Consider the following 20,638-nt stretch of genomic DNA (forward strand, 5'->3'; position numbering starts at 1 on the left):
AAAAAAAAAAAAAAAACCTCTCAGAAAAACAAACAAAAAAATTTTTCTTTGTATCTGTTTATTTGAGATAATACAGAGGATTTTTATCAATTGCCCATTCCCAAGGGAAAATATTCATTGTCCAGAGATGGCCTTTTCCACCCATTTGAATTCAACTTGGTTTAAAGATTCTAGTAGATTTATATTGAAACTTCGAATATTTAATACCGTCTGAAAAAATGCAAATTCAATAATAAGAAATGTCAAACTTGTTAAAAACAGGACTTTTTGTTTGCAGAAAAAGTAATACTTTCCATAACAGTATTAATTTCTGTGTGATAATAACTATCCTAACCATAAAGCAAATTCGACATGTTTTTCAGTTCACTATGTTTTAGGTAAATAAGTGAAAGTTTTACAAAGGCCAATATGATGTGAATGGATTTTCACCCATTACAATTAGTTCCGTGTTATAGATTGACTTCTCTTAAAAATTGGGTTGTCAGAAAAATCATGATGTATTTTTCTGATGCAAAAATGAATCATGACTTTTCTGACAACTTGATAAAATTACAGTCTAAGTAATTATATCTTTTTATTACACTACTAATAGCCTTTTTAAAATTTAGTTTTACTTAAATTGCTTATAAGTTATCTTATAATATCAAATATATAGATGAATATTATAACAGTAAAATGGTGTAGAGTTATAATCATTAGTAACTCTCAGGACTTCTGGATGATAACTGTGTGTCACAATAAATATGCATGTAAAATATCTCAAATATCTCAAAATATTCACTTTCAGGTGAACGCTTTCATGTATCAGTAGTTTCATAGATTGGGGTTTCTTAGATGGTAATAAAGTCCAGTAAGATAGAGAATACATAGGTGGCTTTATAATTATCAAGGCAAATTATCAAATTCAATTTTGGATATAGAATTGAGTTTTCTTGGGACCAGCAGTTAGCATAATGACTATATCACTGGACTCCCATGTAATCGACTGCAGTTCGATTCCAGGACCCGGAGACTTAAACTCATGCCGACCGCGTGTGTGTGCATATGCCCAAGATCCCTAGAGGAGAATGGAGGAGAAGGGATTGCGGCATGGCCATCCCCCGGGGGGTGATTTCTCACTTTCTGTCTCTCTGTTTCTCTCTGTCTCTCTGGTGAGTGCATGTGCCCTAGAGCAAAAACCTCTCAAAAAAATTTCTTTTGGTCATCTATTGAATTTTTTGTAGAGAAAAGACATATTTGTATAGATCCCAGTGAGATGCTTCAGAATGACCATAAATAATTAATTGTCATGGCAACACATATTATTAATTGCTGGCTTGCTTGGAAATTTGCATAGCTGGAAGAGTGCTAGTATTGAACAGAGAACAGTAGAGAATTATGTAGGCTTAAACATTTAACATTAAAAGATGTAGTCTGCAAAGGATAGTAAGAAGAAACTTCGACAGAGAACCAAAAGAGGGAAATTAGGAAAAGAAGAGAGATATATCTTCCCTTTTATAAAGCAGTGGCCAACAGTGTCAAAATTCAACAATGAGAGGCTGGACAATGGTACAGTGGTAGAATGCAATGTTCTGCAAGCTATACTCATACTAACGATCAACACCTGTTTGTGACTAGTAGTCAGTTGTGGTACCAAGATCCGAACATGTCTCTCTCTGTTTCTCTCTCTTTCTTGGCAGAAAGAAAGAAATTAATTTTTTGTTTGTTTGTTTTTGGAGAGACTTTTGCTCTAGGGTGTGTGTACTTGCAGAAGAGGTAAAGACAGAGAGAGAAAGTGAAAAATCACTCTCTGAGAGCATGACCACCCCACAAACCCTTCTCCTCCATTCTTCTTTTGGGGTTTTGGTATGTAAGTACACATGTCTGGGGTGGTTTTGAACCATGGTTGACCATGTGGGAGTCCAGAACCTTAACCACTATACCATCTGCTGCTCACACTAATAAATTAACTTTTAAAAAAAATTCAACAGTGAAATACAGTAATTTTAAAGTTAAAAAAATACTATGAGTTTGTCAGTTGGTTTGATCTTGATATGAATAGCTTCAGAAGAGTGCTGGGCAAATTTAACAACAGTGGTTTGAAGAGTGAACAAAGAAAGGATGGTATCAAATAGAAGCAAAAAATTTTGGCATCTATCAATGGGCCCTAGTGAGACAGTAGGGAAATGCTCTCAGTCTGACCACAATTGTGTGAGCAAACTGCATCATCTGATTATCTTATTGGTGCCCTTTATTCATTGATTAAGCAATTAACCAGTCTTTTTATTTCTCTTTTTATATTTTTGCCATAGGGCATATGCACTCATCAGAGAGAGAGAGAGAGAGAGAAGAGGAGAGGAGAGAGGAGAGAGGAGAGAGAGAGAGAGAAAGTGAGAAATCAACCAAAGGTGGGGATGGTCATTCTGCAATCCCTTCTCTGCCATTCTCCTCTCCATATTTCAGGCATGCACTCACACACACCCATTATGCTTTTTAAGCTTCTGGGTCTGGGACTTGAACCACAGTCAGTCATGTGGGATCCAGCACCTAAACCATCAGACCATATCAGCTGGACCAAACATCTAAAGTCTTTGCTCATGTGCAAAATGGTTGCAATAATGTAATCTGAAAAGGTATTTGTTCATATTTATAATGTAGGCAACTTAGTGGCAAGTGTGCATATATATATATATATGGACTCCCATGTAATCGACTGCAGTTCGATTCCAGGACCCGGAGACTTAAACTCATGCCGACCGCGTGTGTGTGCATATGCCCAAGATCCCTAGAGGAGAATGGAGGAGAAGGGATTGCGGCATGGCCATCCCCCGGGGGGTGATTTCTCACTTTCTGTCTCTCTGTTTCTCTCTGTCTCTCTGGTGAGTGCATGTGCCCTAGAGCAAAAACCTCTCAAAAAAATTTCTTTTGGTCATCTATTGAATTTTTTGTAGAGAAAAGACATATTTGTATAGATCCCAGTGAGATGCTTCAGAATGACCATAAATAATTAATTGTCATGGCAACACATATTATTAATTGCTGGCTTGCTTGGAAATTTGCATAGCTGGAAGAGTGCTAGTATTGAACAGAGAACAGTAGAGAATTATGTAGGCTTAAACATTTAACATTAAAAGATGTAGTCTGCAAAGGATAGTAAGAAGAAACTTCGACAGAGAACCAAAAGAGGGAAATTAGGAAAAGAAGAGAGATATATCTTCCCTTTTATAAAGCAGTGGCCAACAGTGTCAAAATTCAACAATGAGAGGCTGGACAATGGTACAGTGGTAGAATGCAATGTTCTGCAAGCTATACTCATACTAACGATCAACACCTGTTTGTGACTAGTAGTCAGTTGTGGTACCAAGATCCGAACATGTCTCTCTCTGTTTCTCTCTCTTTCTTGGCAGAAAGAAAGAAATTAATTTTTTGTTTGTTTGTTTTTGGAGAGACTTTTGCTCTAGGGTGTGTGTACTTGCAGAAGAGGTAAAGACAGAGAGAGAAAGTGAAAAATCACTCTCTGAGAGCATGACCACCCCACAAACCCTTCTCCTCCATTCTTCTTTTGGGGTTTTGGTATGTAAGTACACATGTCTGGGGTGGTTTTGAACCATGGTTGACCATGTGGGAGTCCAGAACCTTAACCACTATACCATCTGCTGCTCACACTAATAAATTAACTTTTAAAAAAAATTCAACAGTGAAATACAGTAATTTTAAAGTTAAAAAAATACTATGAGTTTGTCAGTTGGTTTGATCTTGATATGAATAGCTTCAGAAGAGTGCTGGGCAAATTTAACAACAGTGGTTTGAAGAGTGAACAAAGAAAGGATGGTATCAAATAGAAGCAAAAAATTTTGACATCTATCAATGGGCCCTAGTGAGACAGTAGGGAAATGCTCTCAGTCTGACCACAATTGTGTGAGCAAACTGCATCATCTGATTATCTTATTGGTGCCCTTTATTCATTGATTAAGCAATTAACCAGTCTTTTTATTTCTCTTTTTATATTTTTGCCATAGGGCATATGCACTCATCAGAGAGAGAGAGAGAGAGAGAAGAGGAGAGGAGAGAGGAGAGAGGAGAGAGAGAGAGAAAGTGAGAAATCAACCAAAGGTGGGGATGGTCATTCTGCAATCCCTTCTCTGCCATTCTCCTCTCCATATTTCAGGCATGCACTCACACACACCCATTATGCTTTTTAAGCTTCTGGGTCTGGGACTTGAACCACAGTCAGTCATGTGGGATCCAGCACCTAAACCATCAGACCATATCAGCTGGACCAAACATCTAAAGTCTTTGCTCATGTGCAAAATGGTTGCAATAATGTAATCTGAAAAGGTATTTGTTCATATTTATAATGTAGGCAACTTAGTGGCAAGTGTGCATATATATAAACATATATATATATATATATATATATATATATATATATACACACACACACACACACACACACACATACATACATATATACACATATGTATATATGTATATATAATGTTTTATCTGCCTATGAAAATATGTAGATTAATCAATTTGAATTGATATTTATTATTACAAATTGGTACTTATGAAAATATCTTTAAGAAAGGATAGGTATGGACATATTCTGTTAAATTAATTTATAACTATTTATAGGTGATAGATTAATTATTACATGGTCCACAGATCCTATGGAATGTTTTTAGTATTTTAAATTCTCATGAGTTAAATTCAAAATACACCATTAATAAAGTGTGTATGAGCAAATGAATACCTTTTAATAACCAAAGGGTTGACTGGTGTTCCGTCTTTCCTATCATTTTCTTTCTCTTTTTCTTAAGCCCTCTCTCTTCTTCAAATAAATCTTTATCTACTCCTTTGAATATGTACATGAAAAAGGACACTTATCATAAACGCAGAAAACTCTACAACAGAGGAGAACATAAGTACTCAAATTTGTCCACAATTCAGATTCAAACTCAGTCTTAATGAACCTAATATGATATATTAGATTATTGTGGAAAAAGAAGCTAAAGAAAGAAATATAAGTAAATATAACTCTAAGTAGACTGATGTATTGTATTTTTTTCGATAAATGTTTGCTCTTCCAGATATACCTCTTTTATAAATTCAACTTACTCTCATGCGGTTTTTATTTCTCCATCTGAAGGAATGCAAATTTAGATTTTGTTACTAATTACTTCCTTGTAATCAAGAAGCTGGCATCTAGGGATTTTTTTCAGTCCTCAAGCTGCATTGAACGTGAATGTGACTCTAATATAATGCACTAATAGAGTAAGCCCATGTAAACCAGGGAAAATCTAAGTCTCCCAAGAGTATTCCAAAGTATTATCAGGATTTTTCACACATAGTCATCTTTATATATATACACGCATGTACATATTTATGTATATATACAAATATATAAATGAATAAATGTACTCTTAATTTTACATAAACACTATAAAATAATTATAGAAATATTGAACTGGGTAAGTTATCTTTCATAAATATGCTGCTAACTAATTTAAATTCTGTATAATAAAAAATGTAGGGGACCAGCAGATAACATAATTGTTACATCGCTGAACTCCCACAAAGTCGACCATAGTTCAAGTCCCAGACTTGAAGGCTTGGAACTCACACTGGGAGTGTGTGAGTGATGTGCCCTAAATACCAAGAGGAGAATGGAGAAGGGATTGCGGCGTGGCCGTCCTCCCTGGGGGGTGATTTCTTGCTTTCTGTCTCTCTGGCAAGCACATGTACCCTATAGCAAAAATCTCTTAAAAGAAAAGAATCTAGTAGCCTCTAGTAGCCATGGATTACACTCAAAGTCAGTTGCAAAAAAAAAAAAGAAGAAGAAAAGAAGAAATATCTGCTGTATATTACACTATTTCAATTTTGTTTGACTATACTTCTTTATATACCTAAAACCCAAGCCATAAATAGTAACTAAAGATAGATTATAGATAGATAGATAGGCCACACTATGTTTCAAAAATCACTGTCTAGTTGGTGATAGTGAAGTGGATGGCCAGTACTTTATTACTGAGATACATAATCCATAGTAGAGTTGAACCTAGTCATTGTGGAAATAAGATTAAAAATATTTACGTAACCAGAGCATTTTAAATACGAACCCCTACATTTCTAGCCAAATGTATACATTTCTAGAAATCAAGTAGCTGAATGCTGAGAATATCATTTTGACAAATAATACTGTTACCTTTGATATCACAAAGCAATTTGATCATGTCCTTGTGCATACATGAGAACTCATTGATATATGCAATAGCTTCTGTAATGACAAAAACTTACGTTAAAAATCTTATTCCACCTTTACTCTTTTGTTAAAGTTAACAATATGAGGATCAAAGTGCATTATTAAAGTCTAGTCATCTTATAATATAGTTATTATAGTTGTTAATTATAAACATGTAATTTATGACGTTGATTTGTGTAAGGAATATGTTCAACCATACAATTTCTTTTGCTTTGGCAAGTTTTATAAATAATGAATAAATATATGGGTTGATTTTCATAAATTATTTCTTCATTTATATATTCCATAAATTTTCAGTTTCCCTAAATGAATTTGCTTAGTCTTATTTGAATAAACAGAAATTTACACACACTGTTTTGCGATACTACACAATTACGGATATAATGTTCATTTTCAAATGGAGAATCAAAGAAACAAAAACTGGAACAACAGATATAGTGGACGTTATTATTAACAACCTTGCTTCCAGCAAAATGATTTCAAATGCTACCAAGTGCAGCCTTGGGACTGCAGTCAAAAGGGCACCCAGACTTAGTGAACACATTGATTTGAAACATGACACACTAAACTTTAAAAAAAAAGTTTGAAGGTGACCACTGTTTCAGGATTAAACTATGCTCACCTTCAAAAGCAGAAACTTAACTTTACAGAGGACAGTATATAATGAAATTTGATAGCTGATGGAAAATGTATACTATCTTCTTAATATAGTTCATTTCCTTATTGCTGTGACAAAAGCAGTCTATCAAAACTAAGTAATAAAGGAGTTGTGTCATATTAGGTGGTATAAAAATATATGTTGTGGCTAGCTATTAATAGACATTTTTGTGTGCGTTTTTTGTTTATTTATGAGAAAGGGTGCTTGAATGTGCCCATGACAGACAGAGAGAGAGAGAGAGAGTGAGCGAGCGAAAGACAGGCACTCTTCACAGGGTTTTACCACTCCTTGATCTCCTTCCTCCAGACCTCCAGCTAATAAAGATCTCAAGCAAATGCACACCGGGTATGTTTTCAGGTCAACTCAGGATCCGAACCTACATTGGCAGTGTAGCTTCCAGGACCGAAATTCATAATGCTGCTGCCTGAGCTATTAAGGCTGGGCATACTTACCAAGTTTTAACCTCAGGCTGATTCATGTATGGAAATGTTACTTAATGTATATCCAGACGCAGTTAGTGTTCTCATCAAGAATTGATATTTAAGCACTCGAGGATGTCATATAGCATTTTATAAGAAAGAACATTTTAGAAAATGGTGCTATACATACTTCCTTACCATAGTTTGTATGATTTGCAGAAATTATGAAAATTTTTTTGAAATAACATGATGCATGTTTTCTGGGGAAGCAGCAAACCCTTACTCAACTTTACACATCATCATGCTGTGTTTGCTATAAAAGTAAATGAAAATAAAAACAAAATAGAAGCCCATGTAATTATGGTTAGTTACTCTAGAAAAAGTTTCCCATGGTAATTTAAATATTCTTCTATCCTGGAGAATACATTTTAACACTTAAAAGAGACCAATGTAAAATGATAACTTAATTTAGATTCAGAATAACTTTACTAAAACTCATGATAAACTTTATTCTTATAAGACACAATCATGTTAATTTTGCAATTAAAATATAAAAGGAAAGTTAGATAAACTCTGTGACTATATAGACAACAAATTCCCATTGAAAATTATAATTTTTGATCCCCATTGCTAATTTAAATAGTCTTGCTATTATTATCTAAATATGAACAAACCTAAAAACAGATGTATCCTATTTATGTTTATAATGCTTATGTAATAAAATATGCTTTAAAAAATTTAAAACTTCTGACCTGAAATAATTAAATATAAAAGAATTAGATAATTTAAAAATTCACATATGATATGAATTGTATTATCTAAAACTAAAAAAATCATTAAATTCAATAATTAATATATGCATTCACATATTTATTTTATTACATTTATTTATTTATATTTATTTTAAAATATCATTAAAAGAATCTTCTATCACTATTTTTACCTTAAATTTGCTTTTCAACTTTAAAATGCATTTTATAATTCTTGATCTATTTTGTGATGTCTATGCCAATTATTAGAAATTTATAATAATTACATTTATGTAATATATATTTCAGTTTTACTTATTGTATATTTACTACTTTATGACAAATAATTAACTTTTCAAAATATATATAAGGACAGGTGAATTAGTAAGTAAAAATATAATTAATTTTGTATACTGGAAATTATTTTTCACACTTGAGGAACAGCAGTGAACCAAGAGATAAGACGCATCATGTCATGAACACATTCTAGTGGATGAGGGAAGCAATAAAAGGAAACTGAGAGAAGAGTAAGACACACTAATATGTTCTATATACAAATCATGTCTTTGAAATGCAAATATAAAAATAACTACTATGTGAACTCATTATAACTTGTTCACTATATTATTATAACTTGTACACTGTATTTTTTCTTTAATTGAATAATGAAAATTGTAAAGCCTGCAGACCACATTGATTAACAGAAAGGGCCCAGATCTCCAAAACTCTTGACCACAAGTTATACAATCAATGCTTCAAAGGTTTAATAAACTGGGCTCTGAAGTTTTCTCCATGTTCACTGACCTCTTGTCAGTCAACTGCCTCTTCCTCATTCAACAGCTTTTTGCAGGGAAGATACTTCCACAACAAGCAGAATGCAGAAGATGCTTCTATTGGTTCTTCAAATCCTGAAGCATAGATTTGTATGCTGTAAGAATGAGAGTACAATAAAATAAACTTATTTCTCTTAAGCAAAAATGTGTTAATTTTAATGGTTCCCATTTTGATTAATACAGATGTGTTTGAGCTGAGTTATAATGGTTAAAAGTTCAGGGTCCAAAACTGTGATCGCTTTTGTACCAATCTAATATTTTCTATACAATGAAGTAAAGAAGGTGAAGCATATTGACACTGAAAAGAAAAATGTTTAATGATTTAAGTATAAACTAACACCAAAGGAAAAAATCAATGACTAAATTTATACTTAAAAAATTAGATTAAACATTCTGCAGACCAGCTCAATGGCCTGGTGTTTAAGACATCTGGATCCCATATGACTAGTCCTGTAGTTTGAGTCCTGGACCTGGCAGCTTAAGAAACATGTTGGGCACGTGTGTGTGCATGCCCAAAAATCCAAAAAGGAGGGAGAAATGTAGGAGAAAGAATTGCAGCATAACTTTTCTCCATGGGAACATACTTTCTTCCTTTTCTTCTCTATGTTTCTCTCTGGTGAGCACAAGAAACTGCCAGGGGAAAAAAAAATGTTTAAAATTCTATCAAACATGTTAGTAATTCAGTCCTTGAAATTTTAGAAGAAAAAATATAAAAGCCAACTCCAACTAATTATGCCAGGGAAAAGATAATTCAACATCAGGAAATCATTTAACATAAATATTTGCAACAACATATCATGAAGAAATTCAGATCAATAAATGTTGAAAATGTCTCTCATGAAAGAATGCCTGATATATATATATATATATATATATACACACACACAGATATAAAATTAACAATATTTCCCAACATTTTTTATGTTACTGATTAATAAAGTGACCCAACTTGGTTTTAAATCTATATATCTTAGAAAAAAAAAAGAATGATATTATTGAATCAAAATCCTAGAAACTCAGTACAGTCCAAGTATATAAAATGAATTAATTTCATAAGGACTTTGAATTTTAGACCCTTCATATATAGATACAAAGATATAAAAGTATCAATACATAACTTTTATCTGTTGGATCAATATCCAGTTTAAAAAGAAAGAAAATGTCATTCACAATATTGACAAAAATCTTACTTTCAGATTTTTAAATATGATCTTACGTTTGTAATGCTCCAGGTGTTTGGCAGGAACAAATGCAAATTCTGTTTTAGAAAGACAGCTTCGCACCTTCAAACTAGGATTTGGGGAATTCCTACAAGCAGTAGGACATGACAATGAGCAGAACGCAAAATCGGATAACTAAGCACAGGGGAAAAAGGCTCCACAACTGAGACAACAAAAATATAAACAGCAATAAAACAGATGTCAGACAGGTGCTTGAATATTTCGAATAATAAAACTATTTGACACAGACTGTGAGCAACTATGGTCATTAAGTCTAATGATATAGTCTGAAAAAATTTGAAGATACTGGCAGAGAGCAGAAAAGTGCCATAGCAGATATGAAATAACAACAAAAATATGAAACAGATCTTGTACCATTGTAGGCTAAAGAAGTAACTATTTTTTTAATGGCTTGGATACCTTTGAAAAGACATTAACTGACAAAATAATTAGAATAAATTATGCTGAATTAAACAAAGAGGAACAAAAGGATGAAATACATAAAAGAGGAGCTAAGAGATGAAGAAGAAAGAAGTATATGATTTAACAAAAAAGATTTTGGTGGTTCAGAAGATTAAGAAAAAGAGACAGAGGATGTCATACAGGCAATATTAGAAGCTATAATAGCTAAGATTTTGGTACCTCATAAATAGCGAATGTGCGAGTAAATATTAACACACACTGATATTTAACTACAGTTGCAGTGACTTTTTGTGCACTTAAAATGATAAATGTTTAAAAATCTTTGTGTGCAGAAGATAGAAAAACAGAATCAAATTGTTCTAAGATTTCTTTTAAATAATTAAAAATATCAATTTTAACCTTGGATTAAACATATATTTTTAGAGTAATTGATTTTTTTTGGAGAGGTTTTTGCTATAGGGCGCGTGAGCTCGCCAGACAGACAGAGAGAGACAGAGAGACACGCCGTAATCCCTTCTCCTCCATTCTCCTCCTGGGATCTTGGGCACGCATGCACACGCACCCAGCATGAGTTTTAAGCCACCGGTCCAGGATGCGAACCACGGTCGACTATGTGGGAGTCCAGCGACATAGCCATTACGCTAATTGCTGGTTCCCTAGAGTAATTGCTAAAGCATAAATAACCTCACTCTTGTAAGACATTTCTCTATCAGTTATCTATCTATGTTTAACGCCTCTTTAAAATTTAGTTACCTTAAAACAATAGTAGATATTTATTGTCTTTTAGCGTATCTTTGTGTCAAAAGTGGAATGGTTCAATGGTCTGTCTGTCTTTGTTGATCAGGAGGCTGCAGTATAATAATGTCTGGGATTGAAATTGTCTCAGTTCTGAATTCTTACATCTTGTGATTGCGTGGTAAGACACAAACAGCTCAGGGCTGAAACAGCTGAGACTGTGAGGATTGCTATTTCTCTCTCTTCTTTTTGGCAGATTGTTTTTCTTTCTTTCTTTCTTTCTTTCTTTCTTTTTTTTTTTTTTTTTTTTTTTAAATAAAACACTGTCTCTCTTTTTCTCTCACATCTCAAAGTATATTTTTAAAATTCCATGTATTCAAACCTTTTCTTTTGCCCATAAAGGCCTGCGTTAGGCTGTGCCATATTGTAAGTTTATCCTTCATTCCAGTCTCACCTTTTTCAATTCTAAGAATATTTTTTTAAATAAAACAAGTTTGAGTGTCCCTTCTCTGTTGATACACATTATTCTTATTTTTGTATTTTTGGTAATCTTGATAAGTATTTGAAAGTGGAATTTGAATTGTAGACTTAAATGATCTTACTGAAAATAAAGATATCTTTAAAACCATAGAAATAAATTTGTAAGGTCATTTTAAGATTTTAAACACTTTATATCCTTTTATATTTTCTGATATAAACAAATTTTTCTAATGAAAATTACAAATGGTAACTTATAAGTGTTTTGATCCAATAATCAATTTTTAAATATTCTTTGTTACTAGATAACCCATAGAAAGTGAGATGAGAACATAGCATGATTAAGATATTTAAAGTAATGGGTCCAGCAGATGGCATAATGGTTATTTCACTGGATTCTCACGTAGTCAACTGGAGTTTGAGTCCCAGATCCTGTGGCTTAAAACTCATGCCAGGCAGGTGTGCATGTGTGCCCAAAATTTTGAGAGGATACTGGAAGAGAAGGGACTTTGGTGAGGCCATCCCCCCCCGGGGGGGGGGGGCGTGATTTCTCACTATCTGTCCCTTTGTCTCTCTGGCAAACGCAGGCACTCAATACGGCCCTATAGCAAAAGATCTCTCTCTAAAAAAAGTTTTAATGACATCTCTTTCGTGAATTTGTTAAAGAAGTCAAGATTTTACTATGATAATACACTTTTTGAAAAAGGAGATAAAAGGTTAGAGGCAGTTTTTTAAGAATAGTATTACTATTACATCAATATTATATTAATATTTAATATTATAATATATTATATATATTTACTGTTAGAATAGTATTAATATTATTTGAAGCTCAACAAATATTTCCAATAGACTTATTCTTCCTTCATGTCCTTGAACCTTAGGCTGAAATATACTTTTGTATATTCTAGGATGCTTTTCCCCTGGATATGTGAGTGAGTCTGGTTCTCACAAACTATTGGATTTTCAGTTTCCATCAGTTTCTCATCTTCTAGAATGTGTTCTGTGCTCAAAGTTCATAACAGCCAAGGTTGATAATTAGCCTAGGCATATGTGATTGTAACAGCAATTATAAGAAGACAGTTTCAGGAGGATTAGATAAAATATCTGCCCTAAATCTGCTTTAAATATTTCTCAAGAAGAAACTATTTCAAAATTAGGTAAGAAAGAAAATAGGAAAGAAAATTCAAAACCTAAATTAACACGAGACTGATTAGATTATCCAATAAACCTGGGAACTTCCACGGAGTTTGAGATTTGAGATTAAATCATCCATGGAGCCAATGAGTCTTTAGAAATAAGCCAATTATATTATTCACTGAATGTGTTGATGACCTAAGAATTTCTTATGCTCTTACACTAATGAAATGGCAGTTCTATGTTAGAATCTGCAAGGTTATTAGCTTCATTTTAAAAGAAATCAGAATTTGAGTCCAGAGGTGGAAAATAAATCAGAGAAAATGAAAAACAATTTTAAAATAGATCTTATTTTATATTTTAATCATTCCAACTTTTGTAAATTATTTGGGAGTTAAATGCAGGGACATTTAAAATACTACACTAATACCATTCATAGATTGTTGAAACATTATCCCAGTCTCTTCAATAATTAGAAAGCTAAATTAACCTAAACCAGGACCATTTACTTAAGTGGGGGGAAAAAGTATCTTGGTTAGCAGTAGAATGAATAGAATCAGTAGAAAATGATTTGACTACTTAAGTAGAATTAATCCAGTGAATTGGTAACATAGACAAGAGAATAAAAGCTTTTATTAGCTAATTGATAAATATTTGTTGAAAATTGAAGGACTAGTGTCCCCTTTTTTCAAGTGTAAATAATTTTAATGGCACAGATTTAACTAATATTGTCCATTTGAATTAAAATGACTTAAACCCTGAACCCTAATGGCATATATGTTGTTATTTTCATACTTCATGTAATTTTTCCTTTTTGGAAGTTATCACTTCTTTAGAGCAGGATTTTACCTTACATATTTTCACTATTCCTTGAATTTCTATCTGATATCTCTACAGAAAATAGATATTTATACCTTGGAATAATAGATGAAAAATTACTGAATAAGTTAATGGCCAAGCTTTTAATTTACTATTATCATTTATGCTATAGGAAAGTAGAGTGTTACATTATCTGCAATTAAATTCTCTCTCTCTCTCTCTCTCTCTCTCTCTCTCTATATATATATATATACATATATATATGTAACAGATGTAATTGTTAAGAGCACTTATGAAATCAATTTTTATGAACAGAAAAAATACAACAGAAAATATTATCAAGCATTCCACATAAGAACTATTTGTGGAAACTTTGGGGTATTTATAACTTTCTAACATAAATATACTGAAAAATGTCAAATACAATATTGGTATAGTATAAGTTTAACTAATAATTTTTTTCTGAGTTGGTATACAATAAATTCCTGTTTTAGTCTGTTTTCTGTTGTTAATAAGAGAATATTACAGACTAGATAATTATGAACAATAAGGGTTTATTCAGCTCACAGTTTGGAGGTCTAAGGCCAAGGGTTGCATTGGTGAGGTTCTCTGTGCTAAAGAGGCAGCATGGGGCATTATATGATGATGACTTTGACTTTCTCTTTGACTTTGACTTTGATTTTCTCTTTCTTGTTATAAAATCACCAGTATTAAGCGACCGGTCAGTGGCATGGTGGTTAAGGGTACAGGACTCCCACAGGCTGACAGTGATTTGAGTCCCAGACCTGGTGGCTTGCTTTCTCACTTCCCCCTTCTTTATCTCTCTGTTTCTCTCTGATCAAGTTAAAAAAAATGATAATAATAACAAATAGAATAATTATTTTTAAAAAAGATGTATAGTGAATAAATGTAAGTAAATATGCATTAAAAAGAGAATGTAGCCTATCAAGGTACTGTGTTTCAGTAAACCACACTGTGCACATAGTTTTCTGAAAAATAGTTATTCATATAATTTCTCCAGGTCTCCTCTATCTATATGAATTTAAAGTGAAAATTTAACAATTATAGGCAATAAACAATTTGAAAATGCATTATAGAATTTTCCAATAATCTGTCTCTAATTTGTATTAGAAATCCAATATAAACTGTCATTGAATGTATTGAAAAATGAGGTGCAGTCAGTGTGTGTTGTGCCTAACAAGCTTTCAGGAACAGAATCATGTAATGGTTAATAACATGTCTTCCAAAACCGGGAGAAAAACCCTTACCTTTTTATGGGAAGATTTTAAAATGCCAATGATAGGGAAACATGTTGTTCCAGGTAATATTGCTTGTTTTGGATCTGTAATAAATTTTGATTATGTAAAGATTATTTTGAGAAAGAAAGTGATATCACTTTCATGTGTTTTCATGTTACTCTATTTCAAATGCTACTAAAGCAATTTTGAAATTATTATACATACACATATAAGCCTTGTTATTTTGGTACCTTTACTAGAGAAAAAGCATATAAGTTAAAAAAAATTAAGTCTATGGCAAAATACAAGAGCTTCTTAGCAGTTATTTCTTTGAACTAATCATTACTATGAAGTAATTGATCTATTCAAATTACAGGCTTAAGAAACAAGTTTTTTCCAACATAATATATAATTTATGACAAATAACAATGTGTATGCCATTTATTCTCACTAAATAAATGATCTAGGAATCCTATCTTGCAGTCAGATAAAGCTATTACGAAGTCTCCCCAAACAAACAAAAACCAAACAACTTTACGTGCATTATTTTTAGCCCCATATCAATTATGTGATACTTTTCAGAGTGTAACATTCTTCTCTAAGTAATATTTAATGTTTCACAGTAGAGCAGAAGTGCAGAATTAGGAAAAGTAGATAAAGCAAATATCTCCTGCATGGCAGAATTCTGTATCTTCTCATAAAAATTTTAAATATCATATATTTATATTTTGAATTATGAGAACTCAGATAATGTATTTAATACATAAGGTTATTAAATGTACTCAAAACTTCCCTGTATATATCAATTAAAAATTGTTTTCTTAGGACTAGTGTAATGGCTATGTCGCTGGATTCCCAGCGTTGCTGGATTCCCATGTAGTTGATGGTGGTTCGAGTCCTGGACCCAGTGACTTAAACTCATAGCAGTCACGTGTGCGTGTATGAGTGGAGAAAAATGGAGGATAAGAGATTGTGTCATGGCCATCCCCCTGGGCAATGATTTCTCGCTTTCAGTCTGTCTGTCTTGCTCTTTCTGGCAAACGCATGCACCCTATATGAAAAACCTCTCTCAAAAAAAAAAAAAAAAAAAAAAAAAAGAAAAGAAAAGAAATTGTTTTCTGCAGAAAAAAATTCTTTGGGTAGCACAAAAAATAAATGGGTTTTAATCAATCAATAAATTGGCAGCCACAGAGGCTTTGATTAACCCTCTGAGCTCTGAATTTGATATAGTTTATGTGAGCAATTAGAATTTTCACAGCCTCTAATTGGTATCAATGGATTCACTCAGATTAATTATTGCATTGGTACATCTAAGTTTTGGTTCTTACCACTAATGAAATAGTAACCAGAAAGGTGGCCTGCATTAGATGGAAAACAGCAAGAAACAACATCAAAAAAGAATAGTCACAACCCATTCTCTGTTCCACCTACACCAATAATTCTGTCATTTTCTTTCCTGTCCCACTCCTCTTCCTCCCACCCGAAATACATAATCACACACAAACGCCTCTACCCAGTATAGTTCCTTCTCAATATTTAAAGTCAAAAAATGTAAACCTCACCTTCACAATCACCTTAACTGGGAAATTTTCTTCTATTATTTCCTAGTTCCCCTTGAGTCAGTCAAATATAGCAGTTTCAATTAAATATTATACATTGTCATGTAAATATTTATTTTTATCTATGTATTTGTAGATATATAAATGTGTGTTTATATATAAAATAATTATATATAAAATAGTTATACTTGTGTCCCTACATTGAAATATTATATATAAATGGTGATATATATATATATATATATATATATATATACACACATCCTCCATTCTCCTCTCGGGATCTTGGGCACGTACGCACACGCGCCTGGCGTGAGTTTAAGCCACCGGGTCCAGGACTCGAACCGCGGTCGACTACATGGGAGTCCAGCGACATAGCCATTACGCTAACTGCTGGTCCCATTAAATATATATTCTTACAATCAATTATAAACACCAATTTTTTTAGAGAGAGATTTTTTGCTATAGGGCACATGCACTCTCTGGAAACAGCAACAGAGAGACAGAAACCAAAAAATCTGCCCCCAAGGAGAATGACCACACAATCCCTTCTCTCCCAGTCTCCTCTCAGGATTTTGAGCATGCACGCACATGTGCGTGGCATGAGTTTTAAGCCAAGACTTCATAAGTGCTTAGTACATAGCTTTGACCAGAGTAGGTGCTCAGTAAATAATCATTGGATGAATAAATGTGTTCTAAATGTTAAATGTTGAAACTCGCCACCCTCCAACTCACTAATCAAACTACTTGGAAGAAGTTAGTCAAATTTTGCATATAGTATTAATCTTAAAATCAGAAAAATAAGAGTAACAACTTAGAGTTTTAAGAAGACATAAGTTAGATTGCAGAATTGCACAACCTTAGAGGCATAATTGTTATGTATCTATGTGAATGGTGTTCACTACAGCTTGTTTTTTATACCAAAGAAAGCTTTAATTCCATTTATTGGAATTTCATTCTATATTCTAATTCCTTTTTTCCATGGAATATTTGACCTTTCCACATACAATTAATTTTTTTTAGATTAATTTCACATCTTGTATAAAGTTCCCTTCATGATGTATATAATGTACATAAATGTATTTTTTAACAGAGAACTTAACATTTCTTTGTCTGATAAATGTTTCCTTCCTTTCCACTTCACACCCATCTTGACCCATCCAGTCTCTACCATCCAATCTTCTTCTTTAAAGTATCTGGTATCTATTCTTATCCTCTCTACTATCATTATCAGATCTCTCAATTTCTGACATAATGCAGATATTCCATTCAAAATGAGTGGGGGATACACTGTGTATCTTTTGAAGTCTGCTTATTTTGCTCAACATTAAGGCTTCTTTCGACATAGCCATTACGCTAACTGCTGGTCCCAACATTAAGTCTTCTATATTCACCCACTTGGTATCAAACAATAGGATCTCATTGCTTCTTACAGCTAATATCCCATGGTATATATGTGCCACGATTTTTCAGTCTACTCATCAGTTTTTGGACACTTAAGTTAGCTTTTTGTTTTAGTGATTGCGAATAATATTGCAATAAACAGGATATGCAAGTGTTTTTCCTATTGACTGTTTTCTTATCCTTTGGGTAAATACCAAGGAGTAGAATAACTGGTTCACATGGTAGGTTTGAGGAACTTTTTCTACAGAGTTGTACTCATTTGCATTGCTATCAACAGTGTAGTAGGGTTCCCTTTGACCACAGCCTCACTGGTACTTGTTTGTTCTTTTCTATTTATTTATTTATTTATTTATTTATTTATTTATTTATTTAGTGTTTTCCCCACAGGGCAAGTGCTCACCAGAGTGAGAGAGAGACAGAGACACAGACAACAAGAAGGAAAGTGAGAAATCATCTCTGAGGGGACATGGCCATGACACAATCCGTCCTCTTCCATTCTCTTCCTGGGGTCCTGGTCATGTACACACATGTGCTAGGCGTGATGTTCAAGCCACCGTGCCCGAGACTTGCACCATGATCAGCCATGTGGGAGTCCAGCAACATAACAACTACACCACCTGCTGGCCCTGTTCTTAATTTTCTTGGTCATATTCATTCTAACAGGTTTAAATAGTATCTCATTGTTCTTTTAATTTCCATTTCTCTTATGGTAAGAGACTTTGAACATTTTTTTACATGTCTTTTGGTCATTAGTAACTCTTCTTGGAGAGTTATCTACTAAACTCATCTACCCATTTTTTAATTGGATTATTCATTTTTTATGAGCCAACAGCTTAAGTTTCCTATACAGTCTGGATATCAATCCCATGTGTGAGGAATAATTTGCAATACTTTGTGCCATTCTGAAGGTTGTCTTTTCATTCTAATTTTTTGTTTACTTTCCTATAAGGAAGATTTTTAGCTTGAAATAATCATTATTGTCTATTTTTGGAATTATTGTCTGTGTTTAAGTGTCTTATTTAAGAAATCTTTATCTACTACAATGTCTTCAAGCACTTCTCCTAAGTTTTCTGTTAGTGTATAGTTTGAGGCTTCACATTTAAATCTTTGATCCCTTTTGAGTTGATCCTTTTTAGTGATAAGAGAAAGGGATCTGGAAATATATTTTCTGCCTGTGGATATCCAGTTCTTCCAGCACTATTTGCTGAAAACACTTTGTTTTCTCTACTGCATTATCTAGTCCTATTTGTCAAATCATACCTTTGTTGGCTATATGATTTAGGCCTTATTTCTGGATTTTCTATTCTGCTCCCATGGTCTATTTTTGTGTCAATATCATGCTATTTTGATGATCACCACTTTGTAATATACCTTAAAGTTGGGAAGTGAGATGCTTCCTATTTTATTATTTTTGCACAGTATTGCCTTGCAATATGGGATCTCTTATGATTCCAGACAAATTTATAACTTAAGTACACTGTTAAAATATTATGATCCTGAGAGTAAATGAATTATATATAAAATATGTAAATGGGAACCTGGCACATAATAACCTTTCAAGTTTTCTGTTATCATAGCAAGTAGATCTAGTACCATCATAATGTATCGTTAGAATAAAACTAAGACTTAATAATGCATAACTCTCACATTACTAATCCTATTATTTAGTTTGTATCTGAATAATCTCAGACAAGACAACTGTTTTCCAATATGATAACATTTGTTAAAGGATTCTCAGTATTGGAACAAATCTTCAGGATATCCTGTACTATATCTCTGTACAAAACAAGAATCTACTTGAACTATTTTGTATCTAGACCACCTCGGTCTTCATTTATAATAATCAGAGGAGTTTACTAAAAACAGCACTGACTTGAATTTTATAGGAAAAGTGAAAACAGGAAGCAGAAAATATAAATTTCTTAATCATTAGTTTATTTAAATTAAGGTGCATTATTTATGCAACTTCTATTTATACATACCTGTATATTGTGAGTTATTTAAAATGTTTATTAAATTATGCAACTTATGCTTCTACATACCTATTCATAGTACGTGTAATGATATTGTTACAAATGGTGGCAAATTATGCCATTGCCAATATTTGATCTAATAATAAATTGATTATTGGCAGAGTGGACAGACATCCTAGCATTCCCTGAATGGCTGGGCTTTATACCTGTTTTCAAGTACAAATTAACAAAAGCATTCCCTTCTATTCTCAAAAGTGTCTTAGTGTGGATGATAAATTACATAGTTTTCTTAATTACAAAGGGATTTTTAACATGTTGTATAACAACTTTACTAAAAGGAGTTTTGGTTGCAAATCAGATAAACTCAACTTGAATTAGCTTCGGAAAAAAGGTTTCTTGGCTCTTAAATCTGAACCACAGGAAACTGAGGAGTGCAGCTGGTTTCAAGGACTAATCCATATTGCACTATTTCTTTTTTTAATTTATGTGTTCCAAAATTCTGTTGTTAATTATCAGGCTTTTGAAATGTGGTGATATCTCTTACAAATAATGATTGCAACATTGTTTAACCCAAAGTATAAGTTTACTTATGTATTTAGAAAAGCAGTTTGCCAGTTTAATTTATTAATGAAATAACAAAGACTTCATTGTCTACAAAACAAGAACCATACGAGAAATATAGTATTAATTTACAAATGAAATTTTACCTGAATGTTGGATTATAATGACAATATCTATCTCTGCCACATT

Source organism: Tupaia chinensis, unplaced genomic scaffold (genome assembly GCF_000334495.1).
Source record: "Tupaia chinensis unplaced genomic scaffold, TupChi_1.0 Scaffold140508_1, whole genome shotgun sequence".
NCBI lineage: Eukaryota > Metazoa > Chordata > Mammalia > Scandentia > Tupaiidae > Tupaia > Tupaia belangeri.